Here is a 5,648-nt window from a genome sequence, read left to right on the forward strand (position 1 = left end):
ATAATCGTAATTCGTAACGATAGACACAAGCTACCTATTATATATTTATGGCATAATATGGACATAATTCAGTTAATTCTTTCGTCACTCATTCCGAATGAAATAAGTAGTACTTCCTATTTTCTACTACGTACGTTTTAATTTACGGCGCTAGTAAACGTGCTACTTTAGTTAGCGATTCGCATATTGGCGATTAGATAGATGCTGCATCACGTTTTCGCGATTTGTGGCGTTTGGCGATATTAAAATCGCACGTTTAGTGACTGAATATGCTGCATTGTGTTTTTGTATTCATTGCTGCATCGGGTTTGCAAAAGTAGCTGCGATCGGCGGTTCCGAAACGCAACTACCCGTTTTATAGCCGATGTCAAAAGTAGTATCTCTGGCAGGACCTTAATTAAATGCCAACGTCACCATCAGGCGTCATCACATCGGTGTAGGTATACCTTTTTTTTTTCTTTTCGAGGGGGAAACCTTCAAAAGGTACCCGGTGCCGTGGGAGCGACACGGGGTTATGTGGGACTTTTACTGCACTAAAACCCCCCCGGTGGCCGTCCTCGGCGCTGCGTAGAGGACTCCGGGATCTCCAAAGGAACGCGACCGGAGTCCTCTCAGCGCACTGCCCCGTCGGGCTCCGCCCAGGTGACTTTGTGTCACCACACCGTCTGGTGTATACGACGGAATGCACATACCGTCGTCCTTCCCGGGGTCGCTAGCCGGGCGGTTCGAGCTCCCACTCGTGCCGCCCGTAACCCCGACGGCGTAGGTATACCTATGCAATCTTTAATTAAGATCAGGTATATACTGAAAGAGTGACACTGCATTTAACATTTATCGATCAGTTCAATAACTCCAGTATAAACGATTTATTGTATATTTTTATGTAAGTTATGTATGTAAGTAATCAAAAGAGAAAATGCATGTTGTTCAAAGAATGATTAGTCGTTATCAGCGTCCATAGAATTTTGTAATCAACACCAAAAATAACAGCCGACTACGCCAATTGGGAAACTATCCTAAGTGTATTAGGTAACGTTTTAAATCTCTAGGCAAATCCTAACGCACAATTTTTTTTAAAGTATGATCGCCTCTGTGCTACCGTAATACCCATTATGAGTAATGACAATTTTTGTGCTCGAATAAAAATTTTAAACTTTCTCTGGCAATAATATATTCGATACGATACAATTAAAATCGAACGCATTTTTGGGAAGATAATATCTTGCCGCGGTAATTCTACGTAAAGTCGAATTTCAAAATGTCAATATACATTGTTAAAACCAGAACAAAATTCTGCAAACACTTTAATAAAGCAGAAGTAGGTACCTATCTCACGAATATTGTTTAAGCGGGAACTACAAATTCTATATCCTAAAATTATTTTTGTCTCAGTTCATCATCATCGTCATCAACAACCCATTTCTGTTCCACTGCTTGGTACGGGTCTCCTCTAATAATGAGAAGGATTAGGCCATAGTCCACCTCGCTAGCCAAATCGTATTGGTAGACTTCACATACCTTAGGTTTAAAGATCTTTATTTCTCATAGAAGACATTTGTCACTTACATAAGAACAATAACTTATAATTAAGTACAATACTTAAATTAATAATTTAATAATACCTTTGCGATTTTTTTTTATAAATCTCTCAGGTATGCAGGTTTCCTCACGATGTTTTCCTTCACCGTTTGGCAAGTGATAATTAATTTCTAATACACACATAACTTCAAATTCGGAACCTGCCTGGGATTTGAACCTCGGACCCCTCGATCATGAGGCCGAATTTCTTAACCACTAGGCTATCACTGCTAATTTGTCTCAGTTAGGGTCTACCAAATCCTTCTCTTTAGACTTCACGTCTGCCAAGGTGGATATAGTAATCACTATACATCAGATGGACTACATTCTACTTCTATAAGATAAAAAATGATATTAAAAAAAGCGTAAGCGTATTAAAAAAAGAAAACGAAGATTGCGTTGATGTCTTTTCTCATTGTATGTTCTATGAATGTGGTAGAACCCTTTGTGGTTCGACTCCGGCGGCACAACCGCCACACCTATTTCTACCTAATAACAGCAGTGTTAGGCGCTGCTGTGTTCCGGTTTGAAGGGTGTGGTAAGGGAGACAGACTTTTCCGAGGCGTTCCAGCTTAGTACTCAGGGGTAGCGGCGCATCTGTGGCCGACCTCAGGTAGGAATATCTAATCCTATCTGGGGTTGATTACAGATGTCCACGGGCGGCAGTAGCCACTTACCATCAGGTGGACTGTATGCTCGTCTGCTACTCTTATATTATAAAAAAAATATATATTTGTCCTGGTCCGTCTGTGTGTAAAATCACGTATATAAACAACATATTTTATGTTTATTATATACTACTTTATGTTAAAACAATATACCTACTTTCAAATCATAAATAAAATGGCATTAATAGTAATGTAATACTGGAAAAAATACCCACGTAAGTTTTCTTTAAGACGTGAACATTACATTCAACAGGTACATCTAAGCGGGATGTAAACAACAAGATTTATTACCGTTCCTAGTAAAAGAAATATTATTCACAAACATAGGACCCTGTCCAGATATTCTAATCTTAAATTTATTTCACTTTTATTAACTAGGAACCTAGTAACTAATTAAACTAGGAACCTTATTATTGCGCGCGCTTCTTGAATTTCCTGAAGTCTATATTTAGACGCAAGAATAATACTAATTACCTTTTTATATAGAAAAACAAACCATTATCCAAAAAAAATCTTCATCAACTAATTGTTGTATTTGTCATACTCACTTATAATAAAACTTACACAAGAAAAAAAATACTCACCCGACATTTCATAACTGCTCATATTGAAGTTTTTGGGGTAATAAATAATGTCCATTATCAATTAAAACTTCACTTGAATAAAGTGTATTTTAAAATTAAATCACAAGTCACTAAACAAATATTCAGTTTTCATGCGGAAAAACGTTCGACGCGAGAGATGTGGCCGGCGTGATGTCTTCCCAACGAATGCTCCCGTTATATGAAATCAGTGGCGGGGTTGAAAAATAATAAAGCCCAGTTTTATTATTGTGTAATGAAGTCTGTAAGAAGGGTCCGAACTCCAAGCAGATGTGAGGTTCGTGAGAAACGGGGGCGGCTCGCGACTCCCGACGACAGCTGTCTTGGCTCGTGTGGGTGTCTTATGCACACCCTTGATAAGTGATGTCTAATCCGTTCGGTCGTTTCATACTTCACGCCTACTTGTTGACCTTGTATTGTTTTGGGCTGAAGTGGCTGTCGAGACAGATTTACATCTTCTGATTTACATTTTCAAAATTCACCTCATTTATGTGGTATTTTTAAGAATGTCTTGTTTTGTCTATAAACATTTCATATATCGTTTAAAATTGTTACAAATAAGCGCTTTTCTTATTTTTACTCTACTATCAAGGAAGGTTTTTATTGCGTACTTGTATGTTTTGAAATTTCATTATTAGTTCGATTGGATGATTTTAGACAATTTTAACAATTTTAAGGTAATGTTTCTAACTGACCTGAGTAAAAAGGGTATATTATTATACAAATGTGAAACAGTACGGTGACTGACTGACTGAATAAATGACTAATTGACTGTGCCAGAGATCAGCGGACATCGGTATCCCCAAAGTTCAGAGTTTTGAAACTTGGCATTTTTGTATAAGTATATCTACGCAAGGTTTTTTATATACCGTATAGCGTAAGTGACTATTAAGAAATTAATCTTAAAAATTCCATGCCCGGCATCCATTTTTTAAGAATTACGTATTCAATTTAGAAGCAAACATTATGAAATTATGTTTTTGGCTTTCTGGATACTGAAACGTCTATTCGGTTTTTCGAAATTCTACAGCTAAAGGGTAGAATAGGATTTGAGGGTTTGAAATATTACTTAGTAAATTATTTTTAAACAGTCAGGATTTTTTTTATAGAATAATTATTTGTTTATTTCAAATCTCATGACTTCCGAGTATACTGAAGCTTTTAGATTAAGCATTCGCTTAATCGGCTAATGCTATTTATAGCAGACACACACGTAGAGGGCATAATTCGAATCCAATTAAGTGTATTAAAGCTCTATCACAAGCTTGTAGCAAAAATATACCTCGCACGGAAATTTAGTTGGTTGTATCTTTAAAGATACAATTCTTTAGGTGCGTTATTAATAGTTTTGGTGATGTATGTATAATAATTACCAATCGTTTCTAGTTGGACGCCTTTGGGAGGTTTTAAAACATCAGACATAAGGTTGAGAATAGAGTAGTATGAATAGAACTATTCACGGTAAATAAAAATAACTAACAAGAAAAAAAAAAACGTCGGTCACACAGACCCAAATTTTCATAAATAATCAAACCCTATACAATGATTTAAAACAAATAATACGAGATTTACTTGCTTATTTCTTTAAAATAGTTTTTGAAAATTATAAAGACAAAAAATGACATCCTACATAAAAATCGAAGAAATAAAAATATAGGGTGAAACCGAGGTACAGTCACGAGCATAAATATATGACTATGGGCAGATTAGCAAAAATATCTGACCCAAGAACGAGTTCAGTAATATCTGCCTGCAAGAACGCAGCAAAAATATCTGATCATAACGTTGATCAAATAATTGTGACCACCTTACGAAGCAAAAATATGTGACAATATTAATCTATTCACTTTTGTTATTCCGGCTCAAAATACAACTCGAACGTCAAGCCGCGTTCTTTTTCTTTTTTATGCTAAATCATAGAATCGTATCAGCCAGTGACTTTATAAATAAGAACTTATTATTATAAAAATAACACATCATGAAAATAATACAAAATAATTAATTAAAATAATACTATAATAAAAAGAAATTGAATAGGTTTCTAATAATACCCTATCAATCAATTCCTAAACGTTACTCGGCAGCTTTGAATAAAAAGATCTACTACCCACGTTTTAACGATAAAAATATATCAAAGCAACATCATAAAGATGGAACTTATTTCTCCGATTGCTAATTGTAGAACTTGGTATTGCTAATATAAATAAATAAAGTTACATGTAGCAATTAACTGTTGCGGTAACTTCTTTTTATATTTTTGTCTTAGTAGAATTTTCGTAACCATTTTAGTTTAATAAAGTATAATCTATATAATATTGTAAAAGTCGTTAGGACATATAATTTATGTTGTATACAGGGTAAAATAGAAGATTTTCCTATAATTTGTCATTTAATCCCAGAATTTAATCCGTATAAGGGACACTATCCGATAGTAGAATTATATAAGGTGTGTATTTTTTTTTTCAAAATGAACTGGTTCGATCCCCGTATATAGGGATATTTTAAATAATTCGCCAAGTACGGGTCAAACTCGCACATGGAGGCTTCCGTACCACCAGATGTTTACTATTTTATAAAAATAAGTATAATACTTATTTTCCGGTTGTCTTTTAACCCTTTGGGTACGGGTCCTTAAAAACTAAAGATGCAGTATTAGTTTTTATCAATATCGGCCTCGTAACTCCTTTTAGCATTTTTCGTTAATCCTTATAGATTCGGATTTGGAAAATTCACTCTGGTAAAATATATTTATCCTGTCTTTGTCTTTAACCCTGTTTTTTTCTTACTTAAATAAAAAAAA

This window comes from Epargyreus clarus, unplaced genomic scaffold (assembly GCF_041222505.1).
Source record: "Epargyreus clarus isolate Ecla_fem2 unplaced genomic scaffold, WU_Ecla_fem_2.2 ptg000007l, whole genome shotgun sequence".
Taxonomy (NCBI): Eukaryota; Metazoa; Arthropoda; class Insecta; order Lepidoptera; family Hesperiidae; genus Epargyreus; species Epargyreus clarus.